The sequence below is a fragment of the Malania oleifera genome, chromosome 9, assembly GCF_029873635.1.
Source record: "Malania oleifera isolate guangnan ecotype guangnan chromosome 9, ASM2987363v1, whole genome shotgun sequence".
NCBI lineage: Eukaryota > Viridiplantae > Streptophyta > Magnoliopsida > Santalales > Ximeniaceae > Malania > Malania oleifera.
In genome coordinates this window covers 24,803,747-24,817,314 of record NC_080425.1, presented here as the reverse complement: position 1 = coordinate 24,817,314, position 13,568 = coordinate 24,803,747, and the positions used below count along the sequence as shown (strand labels likewise).

Here is a 13,568-nt window from a genome sequence, read left to right as displayed (position 1 = left end):
TGGAGGTGCTATAAACATGTAATGGCTTGAAGGCAAGGCTTTTCTTTTCCTTTCTTTTTTGTGTTTATTTTGTTTGTTTCAATTTTTTTTGTTTGATGTTGTAACTAGTTGTAGATTTGTGGAGTCGTGGAGTTTGCATTTGAAAGGTGAACATAAATAAAAAGAAAATCCCTACTTATTTTTGTCTCATGAGGAGGTAGGACGATGAGAGGAGATTAAAAAAAACAAGAAGACTGAAAATGAAATTGAGAGAGAGAGAGAGAGAGTTGAGACAGAAATCCAGATTTTCAAACTCCATCTTTTAACAAACTTTATGATTTTATTTTTAATAATAACAATAGCTTTACGACTTTAACAGCTAAGGACTGCCGCAGAAAGCAAGGTGGGCAGATTCCTTCTGATCGATGTTTAGCGTTGGTTCTCTTCCAGATCTTTCTATTCCCTCTCTCTCTCTCTCTCCCATATGAACACTACTCTCCCTGCTTTGCTGTCTACATAAGGCAAGTACCTGGCTACTTCCTTCCATCTCCCATTCAGCTCCCAAGCTGCTTTTGTGTTTAGGGTTTTGTGCTTCAACTTCAAGATGAACGAACCCAAGTATGGGTATCCATACCCACCTCAAGGTAATTTTTTTTTTCCTGAAACAACTCAACAGTACTTGATTATTTCATAGTAATTAAGTACCCCTTGAAGATCTGTCATTCTCTTTTTCAGAATTATTGGTGAAGTAACACATGGATTAATGGTGGCTGGCAGGTTATTATCAGGGCCCCCCTGTCATGGCACCTCCTCAGTATGCTGCTGCCCCACCGCCTAGAAGGGAGCCAAGCTTCCTTGAGGGATGGTACGTATAGTCTTACATTCATGAGATAATTTAAAACCCTAATTAGAACAACAATCTTAATATATATTTTAAATGTATGTTTAGGTCTTAAATTTGAATTTGTATTGAATTTAGATAAGATAGTGTAGGGTAAAATTATATTAAAATATGTTCAAATCTAATTAAATTTAAATTTAAAATCTAAAATTATTGTTTCAAAATACAGTGTTCATGTAAAAGTTGTCCATAGATTTAACAAACGTAATGAAGATGTTTATTTATCTAGACCCTATTTATCGTATTAAATTTTCCTTCTAATGCAATTGCTTTTCTATTCTTTCTCCACCTCCCACATTCCCAAAGTTGACGTTGCTCCCGATGTGCGATTTTTTCCTTTGTTAAAATCTTTTAAGTATATTTAAATTAAGAACTTTGTTTGAAAAAAGGAGAAAAGGAAACTAAGAAGTAAATTCATTTTTCGTTATATTTTTTATTTATATAAATTAACAACAAATTTTTGTTTTAATATAACTAAAAATTAATAAAAATCAAATATTAATGATGTGTAGGGTTAAATTTTTATTCATTAATTTTGTTTTTTTTTTATATAAATTTTCTTCTTGCTTTCTCTCATAACCAAATATGAGAAAGTGAATTTTTTTTTCCTCACATTAATGTTTTTAAAGTTACAAAGAATGCCTAAAATATTAAATAAATTTTACTAAATCATGTGCATTTCACATGCAAAATTTCTATAAAAAAATGTCCATAACATAGCTTCCTTATGTTGCAGCATTAGTACTATTTTAACCCTTAAATTACAACAAAAGGAAGTTTGAATTCTAGTTGCAATTTTCATAAAACAGAAATTTATTTTTGTAATTTAGTCTAATATAAAATATGAGCTTTGTGGACATATTTTTTTGTTAAGGTAAAATCTAGTAACACCCTTTGAATTTTTTAAATATAACACTTCATCCCCCGAGTTTTTGAAAAATATCAAAAGCCCCCTAAAGTTTAATTTTATTAATAAAATAAATCTTTCATTAGTTGACAGTTAGTCAACCGTTTATCCTTAATAAAATGATAATATTATCCATTCATTCAATTTTAATAAGATAATTAAGAAAACTAAATTAATCTAATAAATTAACCTGGGAAAATGGCCACTTAAGTACAATGTGTTTTAAAAATTAAACTTATAAGCGAATTGAATACGCGACGACTAGTTTGACTCTTCTAGTTGATATAAGCATGACAACATGATTAAATTATTACTATATAAAATAAATAATAATTCAAGAAAATAATATAGATAATTATAAGTTTTCAAAATATTTATTATATATATTGCATGCAAATTAAATTACTAAATATATTTTAAAAAATATAATATAGTTTAAAAACTAGCTTGAATTAGCCAATTATCGAATTTGCATCTTCTTTTTTTTTTTATTGGTTGAATACCAACATAACACCTTGAATAAAATCAACAAGCGAATTATTTCAAATAGAGGTCAACCAACTAATATAAATTTGACTTTTTTTATTCATTTAGCTTTCATATTTTACACATAAAAGAACTAACGTTCGATTTTATATATTGAAATTCTACTTTATGCTTCTTTTAATATTGTTTGATGGGTTATTTGAATTTAAAAATATTAAATTATCTTCTATTTGTTTTATGATGTGTTTATTCATTAAATTTTTATGAAAATTGCATCTAATAGATATTTTGTAACATTATAATTACTAGATATTTTTTATTTATTAGTAATTTTTTTTTTTCCATATTTTGTTCAAAAAATTGAGATAATGCTAGAATTATTTTGTTTTGTTAATGTCAATTCATCGATACAAAGTGATTGATTCGGTTGGAGCAGTCAATTCATGAATTAGTGAGGTTTCAGATTCATTTAATCAGTTTTCAAAGCATTATACTGATCAATTTTCTCAATTTAATTTATCAAATTGGTTTCATCTAAAAGTATTATTTTATCATGGATAAAATTCATTTTTTTTTTTTTCACATAGTTGACTAATGGTCAATTAATGGAACGATCATTTTGTCAAAAAAAATTAAATAAATGTGAAAGAATTTTTGATAATTTTTAAAAATTTAGAGGTCGACTATTACAATCAAACAACCAAATAGATGTTATTAGATTTTATCCCTTTTGGCAAGACGAAATATAAATTTTGGTCCTTATTTTTTCTGTAATTTGCAGCCTTGCAGCTTTGTGTTGTTGCTGTCTGTTGGATGAGTGCTGCTGCGATCCCTCAGTTGTACTTGTGAGCTGATTACTTTCTTGCCATGAATAAAGACGATGTTAATTAATAGGTGTTTGTGATCAACGCAATATACAAAGGTGTAATAGTGAATTCTATCGATTATACTTTTGAGTTCAAATCAATTTGCATTGCATAATTTTGTTGTAGCCAAAATATGTTTCAATGCCATATGGTTATAATGGAATGGTAGATGATATATACACACACTCTATGTTTCGATATACTTTGGAGTTATGGTAGATTTAGATTAAAAAAAAAATTAATAATAATAATAATAATAATAATAATAATAATAATAATAATGAAATTATATTATATTTTTTTCAAATTTTACTCAAATCCAAATTTAAGACCTAAAATCTATATTTTTAAATACAACGACAAAGTATTTTATTTGACAGTGCAATTTAACAAAAAACCCGAGATTACGTCTTTTTATTTATGTATTCACACTTTTTTTTTTTTTTCTTAAGAAGGGTTCTTATTTAAAAATAATAATAATTTTCTAAGCAGTTTGCAAAAAGTAAAAGATTCCATTTTCTTCTAAAATTTTGAGAATTTATACAAAATTTAGTTCTTGCCCCCCCCCCCCCCCAAAAAATTCCATTTGAATTTGTCTCGTAGATTAATCTTCAAAAAATAGTAAGTTTGTTAACTTTTCGGTCAGATCCCTGTTTTGATAATGACAAATCACAATATCTCATATGTGTGCTTTAAGTATTTGAACAGGTTTATGTTTTAGTAAGTCATATGATGAAGAAATGTAGAAGCTGCAAGAGCACCTGAACGAACATATCCCGACGTATTCCATGGAATTGCAAAGGAGTCGCGCATGAAGATCGATTTATATTTCAAGTTGTATTATATTTTTATTTATCATTTCGGGTTTGTAATAGTAATAGAAAATGGTCTGTAATAATTAATGCATTGCATGCATAATATGGATAAAAGTTCAGTGATGACCATAGACTGATCATAGGGAGTCACAAAACCTTAGGGATCACCTTTCGATTGACTGACACGGGATTTTTTAGGGTATATGCTCAAAATACCTAGACTATCCTTAGGACTCCCTATACTTCATAAAGAGTGCCCTATTAAAATTAAATTAATCATCATATGAATGGGACAACATTTTAAAGAGAAAAGGACCTAAAATGTCAAAATTGGCATGTTCAGTCGACTGAACTCAATTAGACTAAGATCTTCGGTCAATTAAACTCCCACCGGGTCAACAGGTTGACCACTTAGTCGACCGACTAGAAGCATATAAGCAAGCCTTGGTCGACCGAACCTCCCTGGGTCAACAAGTTGAACGCTCAGTTGACCGACCAAGATTATATAGGCAACGCCCTAATCGACCGAGCCCTCATATGGGAAATGCCAACCGCTCGGTCGACCAAACCTGCTAGTTCAAAAACACCCAGACGACCGAACCGCGTGAATTTGGAAAATCGCCTTTGAAACCCTCAAGTACGGTCAACCGTCTTTCTAGTTCAAAATACTCCTGGTCGATCGAACTAGGCCACTCGGTCGACCGAACCTTGAATCTGGTCGACTGGACCTCTCGAGTTGGCGAAATTTTTTAATGCAATAAATCAGGGTTAATTTGCTTTAAACATTTTTCAAAATACCCAATAGGTCCCCAACGGTCAAAATTTGAGGGATATCTATAAATACCCCCTCATTTGCCTTAATTAGTAAGAGATTAGAAAAAGTTATTAGCGAAAATCCTCTCAAATATTTTATACTCCTTTTGTTATATACTCAATATTTCAAACATATTTTTATACACTCTCTTACATATTTATTAGCAAATATCATTTTAAAAAAGAGAGTTTATTTTTCTAAGTTCTCCTAACTTGCAAATCAATTGTAAGGTGTAGGAAGATTTGTTTATGGTATTGTGCATCATTTCAAATTATTTTCTAGGCATTACTCTCACATATTCATAAATATATATTTGAAAAATATTTGAGAGTTTTTCTTGATTTTTTATTTCCACAATATTTTGTATATAAATATTTGATTGTGAATAACTTGTTTTTAGTTTCCTAATCTTTGCATTCAAATTGCAAGACTTGAGAGCTTGCATATTTTATTTGATAAATATTTTGCAAGCTTAAACCCTAAGTATCTATTGTGATTATATTTGATAGAATATTTGTGTGATACTTGATTACGATTTTTGAGGTAACCTTGAATATTCACTTGTTAAATATATTATCTTGAATTAAATTTTCAAGATCTCACTTGAGTATAAATCCTATCATATGTGAGTGCATAAATTGATTGACCATAGTTTAGTATAAGAAGCATTTTTGCGTACGTAAATTTTCATATTTGTTGTATTCTAGAAGTGAGCCTGGAGAGGGGGACTAACCTTGTTAAATAGTCTCGGATTGGCTTAGACCCGGTTAGGAAAGTTAGGTGCACCATCCTAGTAAGGCGTATGTTGAGGTCAACCCCGTTAATTGATCTGGTTGTAATCGGTGCCACGTGAAGTGAACCATTAGTGGAATCTTCAGGCTTGCGAGCTAGAGGCGGGGACGTAGGCACAATTGGCCGAACTTCGATAACATATCATGTGTCTGTTTATATTTTTGAAATTTATATTCTTGCACGTGTATGTTATTGTATGAATGATGCTCATGATTTAAATTTTCGATTATTATACTTATCTGCGCATTTGGGATTACATAGACAGACTTTAGGTTGTGTAATACTGCAAATTTCTTGTCAAACTTAGGGAGAAATTTTAAATACCTAATTCACCCCCCCTCTTGGGAATACACCAATTCCAACAAAGTTGTTGGGCATTTGGCTCATTTCTCATAACCTCTCAATCTTTGCAAGAGCATGATAGAAGAAGGTTGGCTATTGATGGGGCTATGGGCACTCAATTGTTCCTTTTTCTCTTTCCTCCTCCATGATGTCATCTCGATGTCTCAATCACATTCAAGAATTTCCTACTCATGCACACCACCCCCTAAATAAGATATTCCATCTACCGTAAGTCCTAATAGAGGAAATTAACAAGAAGGACAATTATATGCCACTAAAGTGGGATTGATTATATGAATCCTTAAATGTTAATTTAGTTGATTAAGGATATTTTCTTCAATTAACTTAAAAATTGTTAAATCTTTCCTCACAATCTCTTTCAAAATTATTTTAAGTTAAATGCTTCTCTCTACTAGTTAACAATAATTAGTTTGTTCCTCCTCACTGGTGCATTATTTGACCTAAGTATCAAATGCCTAAATCATCTAATTAAGTTGTCTCACCGATATTTTCAATCAGTACTATACCTTGGTAGAGGGAATAAAATTTGTGAACAATAAAAAAATAATAATAATAAATAGAATTTTATATACCTTGGTTGCCCCTCTAGAAGAGAGGTAGCCCTCACATAGGAAGTAAGGAGAACCCCCAATAAGACTACCCAAATCACCTAAAGGGGGATCTTAGAAGAGCAAATAAATCAAAGAAGTTTAAGTGTAAAAACAAACATCCCTTTGTTTTTAAATCAATTTTAGACCAAGATCACTTTCTTTTAAAGGTCTATAGATTTTAGTCACTTCACTCTATAGTGCATCTTCTTCCAGTTTTATTACTATTATGAATAGCGGTAGCTCACAGTTATCCTTGCCACCTCATTGATCAGTTTTATCAATAGTTTAGTTATTAAGTTGTTAAGTTAGAAAGTATTTTAGCTTCATTACATTAAACAATAGCTTACAACAAGTTTATACATAAAATTGTACAATGTGCTGCTCAACTGATATTGAACTAATCAATAACAGAAAACTTAGCAACTCAATAACTAAACTAACAACTCAATAACTAAACTATATTGATAAAACTGATCAATGAGCTAGTAAGGATAACTGGGAGTTGCTGCTATTCATAATACACCCCCTCAAGTAGGATAGTGTATGTTAATCATGCCCAACTTGGCAAGTAAATAATAGAAGGCATTCGAACCCAAAACTTTGGTAAAGAAGTCTGCCAGTTGATGACGCAAAGGCACATATAGCAAATGAAGAAAACCAAACTGAACATGATCTCGAACCAAATGGCATTCTATTTCAATATGTTTGGTTCGTTCGTGAAAAACTGGATTCAATGCAATTTTTATCACAATATAAAGCTACAAATTGCAGATGAGAAAGATGAAGATCCTTAAGTAAAGATACTAGCCAAACTAGCTCACATGTGGTAGATGTCATAGCCCTATATTCGGCTTTAGCAGAGGATCTAGATACTGTCATTTGCCTTTTAGAATGCCAGGAAATGAGAGATGAACCAAGAAAGACACAAAAACCAGTAAGAAATCTTCAAGTTGTAGAGCAGCTGGCCCAATCCGAGTCAATGAAAACACTAAGTTGAAAACTTGAGCTACTAGAAAAGAACAATCCTTGGCTAGGACTGGATTTGAGATAATGTAATACACATTCAGTAGCTTAGAAATGAGGAGTACGTGGATGGGCCATAAACTGGCTTAGAATTTGAACACCGTAGGCCAGATCAGGCCGAGTGATTGTAAGATATAGTAGGCGACAAACTAGCCTTCTATAAGGTAATGGATCAACAAGTAACTCACCATTTTTATTGATAATTGCCCTCCCAAAAGAAGGCTTTAAATTTTTTTTCCAAGTACTTTGCCACAAAATCAAGACAAAAAAGAGCAGAAGACTAGCACCCTTGAATATTGGACAAGATGGATTCAATAAGTTGTGATCTTCCTATAGATGAAATAAATGTATATGTCTAGGAATATATCCTTGCTAAGATATTTTCCACAAGCAAATTAGGCTCACATAAACAAAAATTGAATCTGGATCCATGTTCTAATGAATTGTTAATTCATTAAATCAACCAATGAATTGCTATTTTTATCAAATCAACAGATCTTGTTAAATTAATCCAAGATCAATTAAACTCAACTCCTGTGTATCGTGAAATTGATTATTCAGAAGATTTACCATCAACTCATTCAACAAAAACCCTGAACCCTCAAATTGGAAAATTTCATCCAAACAGATCCAATATTGAACCAATTCATCTTTCGTAAAATCGTCAAATTGATCATTCAGAAGACTTATCATTCATTTCATCAAATCAATCAATTTGATCAAACTAATCCTAGATCAAGAAAATCCACCATTCGTAGATCTTCAAATTAATCCTTCAACAGATCCATTATTGTCTTTGGGAATACGCTCCTCAAGGCCTCAAATCAGTGGATCGACTTTCAAGGATATTGAATCAAAAGGTATTTTACTTTGTAATAAAATATACATAAATTGTACCTATTCTTTTATCATTATAAAAATTAAAATTTGTTCCAATTTTCTTGTCTTAATTTTCAATGCACGAATTTTGACATTACAAATTTCTGGCATGCTCGATAGGATAACTCTGCCTCTCATGTCTTCCTCCTTTCAATTATGCGTCATTAGATCAAAAGCTCCTATGAAGAATTAGACCAACAAGAATGTCACCATACCCTTTGTGGCTTCTGGATCCACAAGTGATGACATCAACATTAGTTTTGTTGGTCCACTCGCTCACGTAAGATCTAGAGCCCTTACCTTAAAGGGTTCTTAACAAGCCAAAGAGACTGAGTTGAAATACACAATAACACTTGATTTAATTGCTGAAAAAATGTCAAACTTAGAGGTTTCTCCAATTTATAAATAATCTAGGGGTGGAAGTCTGATAGTGATCTATATACTAAAAGAAAACTACTATCAATGCTTACATCCAAGATTGTTTCTCGGAAGTCCAATTGAAGAGATCTATCCTACACAACTGACTACCCCCTCATCTACTAACATCATGCTTATCATGATGATCGGTACTGCCACCGTAGAGGAGAAGAACATGGAAATGGAGAGAAAGATCACACTCCTTCTCAAAACTATTAAGGACAAAGATCTTCAAATTACCTCACTTATGAACAAGCTGGAGGCGTAAAATAATGCTAAATCGAGCCAAGATCCAAAATTTCCTCTTTGTTTTGCTTCTAACATTGCTACTAAAAACAAAGGGAAAGAAAAGGAATTCCTACAAGATTCGCAAGTGACTCACTCAACCTTAGTTGCTTCATTATCTATTTAAAAATTACAAGATATGATAACATATACGATTCGGGCACAATATGGTGCCCATCCCAAAGTTCTCTAATGTATTCAAAGTCATACACCAAACAGTTCAACATCATGAGGATGCCAATTGAATATCAACCTCCAAAATTTAATCAGTTTGATGGGAAAGCCAACCTAAAATAACATATTGCTAATTTTGTTAAAACTTGTGTGAATACCAAAACTCGTGGTGATCTCCTCATCAAACAATTTGTCAGATCTTTGCAAGGCAATGCACTTGATTGGTACATAGATTTAGAATATGAATCCATTGATATATAGTTGGGAGCAACTTGAGTAAAATTATTAAATCACTTCTATAGCACTCGTCATAATGTTAATTTGATGGAACTAACAACCACCAAGCAGTAGAAAGATGAGGTTAGCTGTTGTAGATTACATTATTAGGTGGCGTGCCTTAAGCCTTAATTGCAAGGAGTGACTTTCAGAAATTTATGCAGTAGATTTGTATACATCCTCAAAGGGATTAAACCACGCACCTTTAAAGAATTAGCTACACGTGCACTTGACATGGAGATAAATATTGCAAGTCACGGTAACCAAAATCCCCTAATGATTGATCATATGACGGAAAAAAAAAAAAAAAGTAAAGAAAGATACTAATCCTTTAAAATTTTCAACCAAAGATTCAATGGTTGTGAAAACTACCCCCATCAAGATAGCTAGAAAAAAAATAAGAAGGAAGAAAGGAAAACTAACTATTGACGAAATGGTGAAAGGAGATGCCTTAGTTTAAAAAAGCAACAAAAGAATAGGCAAGCCAATACCCTAGCAAATCTTGCCATTACTATTGCTATCTCTAAATAATAAAATATCCTATTTTCAATTTTCCAAAGATAGGTGCTACTAATAATTGATGAGCAATAAGAATAATTTGACATAATATCTATTTATGTTGTTGACAAGGAAGTTTGGTGGCAATCGATAATTGATTACCTCCAACATAAAAAGCTTTCAAATTATCAAAAACATTGAATTGAAATCCATTGACGAGCAAAAAAATTTATCTTTTACAAAGATACACTTTATTGTGATGGAGTACTTCTTCAATGCTTGGGAGAATAAAAATCTAAGCAAGCATTAGAAAAGGCATATTATGGGATTTGTGGCTCTCATTAATCCGAACCGAAGTGTACTATGTGGTTAAAAGGATGGGTTATTAATGACCAACAATGGTGCAAGGCTCTATGGAATATGCAAAGACATGTAAACCTTGCATATTTCATGGTAATTATATACACCAACTGCCAGAGCCTTTACATCTTGTAGTGGCTTCTTGGCCTTTCAAAGCTTAGGGACTTGATGTGGTTGGACCCTTGCCAAAATCATCATGTGTCCTTTTAAACATTTTGGCAGCTACAAATTATTTCTCTAAGTGAGCAGAAGTTGTTCCACTTAAATAAGTGAAAAAATAACATATAGTTGAATTTGTTCACACTTAAATCATTTATTGGTTTGGTTTTCCTCTATTCATCGTAACTGATAATCGAAAGCAATTTTTCAACAATGTTTTATGGATAAGCTTTAGTAGGCTCGCCAAGGCTTTGGTCCTTAACTACCAAAGATAATATTTATAACCAAACTAATCCCAAGTTCAATAGAACAAGGAGTGAGTCGGGTGTCGATCTTAGGTACTGAGTGCAACGGTTAACCAATTTAATCTAGTTTACTACGCCTGAACAAGAATGAAAGATTGAATTTTTGTTTTTCTATCACACTACGAAAGCAATTAAATTGAATTAAAGCCTTATGGAAAGCAAGTTCCTGGTTATGAATCCACCCTGTTGATACGTGATAACTATGCCCGGTCAATTATCCATACTAGGATTTCAACGGTTAAGCAATCCACTTGAGTAGCATAGTGTAGCCAAGTTCGCACCAATTTTTTGGAGTACGATCAGGAGAACAAGGGATACTTTATCCAGCCAACACAGATTCCTCTATAGCAATCGTACCCTATTATGCACAATTGACTAAATCCTAGTTATGTTGTTTTGACCTAGGGTTTCATCACAACCAGAGAACTAAAGATATTAGCTACTCATGGTGCATGAAATCAAAAGTAAAGACAAGGTATTAAAAGACGAAATTGAAAGCATGACTTGTGAGAATCTAGGTATACTTCCAAGAGGGGAGTGAATTGAGATTTTAAAATTTCTTTACTTGCTTTGTATTACAAATTCCTTAGTTGAATTTTAATTTCGAAAATATTTACTTTTAGTAATTAATCAACTTTTACAATCTATTGATAATCAATTTATATTCCCCTTAAATTCAATTTTTAATATTGAAACCCAACTGATAAACTTCAAGAATCAAGTTAAGATAGTTTAGAAACAAACTTTAACGTTTAAACTCAAAGTTTTAATTCTTTTACTTCAATCAATGAAATACAATTTCCAGAGATTTTATTTTGTAAACCTTTTAGTTCAAATTATTTTTTAGTTGTTTATTTCCAAAAATCAAACTTTTTATTGAAAATATCAAACTAACCAACAATTTATAGTATGCTGATTTTAAATTTTGATCAAAAAACAAGATTCCAACAATCCCCAAAATTCAGCAAGATGTAAAGATCATACACACAAATAATATCCTTACAGAAAATTAAAGAGAGTAAGGAGAAGAGCTAAGAACCAGATTTTTTACAAGGTTCTGCCTACAGCTTACGTCCTTGCCCCAAGCAACCGCTATGAGGATTTCAACTTTCTTACTTAGGCAAAGTTACAACCTCTCTCCTTCTTGGGTGGAGATCCCTCTCTAACAAGAATACCCCTTCTTGCTAGGCAACAATTCAACAACCCTGAATCGTCAAAAAGAAAACAATACAAAGAAGCAAATTTTGTGCGGTACAATAAACACTCTCAGTTAGAGTAGATTTGTACAAGTTAAATATCAAAATACTTCAAAAAATTAACAATATAATGAATGAAGCTTAAGAAGATATCACTGGGGTTCTATCTTAGATTTGAAAATCTTAGTGAAAGAGCAAGAGTCGTGAGCTTTTAATTAGTAAGAACTTTTAGCAAAAGTATTCAGCAAGATAGCTTTGAATGTATGAGAATTTGATTGATTGCTACTTGTTGGTATATTTAATCCTTAGGTTTAACATGTATTTATAGATAGAAAAAGTTAAATTTTGTATTCTCCAAGTTACTTGCAGTGTTTCCCAAGTTTTCTCAAAATTTTGGGGTCAAGTAATCAAATTTGGAAACTTTCTCTCGCTATTTTAAATTGAAAATACGAAGGTTAGTTGATTGAGATTCACAGGGTTAGTCGCCTGATTCTTTTAATTCAACGTATTATTCAATCATAGAATGGGGTCAATCGCCTGAGCCAACAAGGTCAGTCGCCTGTCTCTATTCCGTCTGTTCAGATTTTAACAGCGTACAAATGTCAGTCACCTGATAGGGTTTCATCAGTCACTTGATCTCGTTCTATTTGTTCTCTTTATTTAGCATAAATATGTCAGTTTCCTGATGGTGTCAGGTCAGCCGCGTGATCTTACAATTTTCCAAAAACTTTGATTTTTTATCGCTTAATATTTAATCTCGAAAAACTTAAATGAGACTTTAAAATATTTTCTGGGGTTTTCAAAAACAGATCTCTAAGTCAATAATGATTCCTAAGAGCTTCGAACATTTATATTGAAATTTGCGAAGTACTTACATAAGACTTCTTAATGACTTTGACTTTTCTAAGCACTAAGTCTTCATGCCTTGCTCTTATTATTCATGTTTATCTTGACCTTTCAAGCTTCAATAGTCTTTAGCTTCATCATGTCTTCTATCTTTGGGTTTGAGCTTTCAAAAAACTTGTCAAGAACTTGATCTTGATCTAAAACACTTGAATCACTTGATCTTGATCTAAAACATTTAACCAAATACTTTAAGTTCCTTTGATTTGTTATCATCAAAACAAGATTCTAAGTCTTGTGAGGCCAACAATCTCCCCTTTTTTGATGATGACAAATAAGGAGCAAAAATGAGTAAGCCTTTATAAGGCTTCCCCTTACAATAAGCATTAACTCAACAATATTTGTAAGGTATGTCAGTATTTAAACATATATATCATTAATGCATACTAACTCAGTGTATATTTCAAAGATCAATTTCAATATTATACTCATATATCAAGATCACTATCAATATCACACTTAATATTACATCATATTCAAGATCATGTTCAGTAATATCATGCTTAATATCACATCATATCAGAATTTAGGATCAAACTTCTTCAATTTTTGCCCAAAAATTCTCCCCCTTTTGACATCA

At 31.8% G+C, this 13,568-nt stretch overlaps 1 long non-coding RNA gene across 2 annotated transcripts; it reads left to right on the top strand.

Moving 5' to 3' along the window:
- The first annotated feature begins 360 nt into the window (after positions 1-360).
- On the top strand, positions 361-4,077 carry LOC131164208 (uncharacterized). Of its 2 annotated transcripts, XR_009139229.1 has the most exons (4): positions 438-623; positions 757-844; positions 3,055-3,195; positions 3,848-4,077. It is a non-coding gene; the product is annotated as an uncharacterized LOC131164208 (long non-coding RNA). The 2 variants fall into 2 exon arrangements; XR_009139228.1 differs by lacking the exon at positions 3,848-4,077 and having other exon boundaries at positions 361-623; positions 3,055-3,322.
- The last annotated feature ends 9,491 nt before the right edge of the window (positions 4,078-13,568 follow it).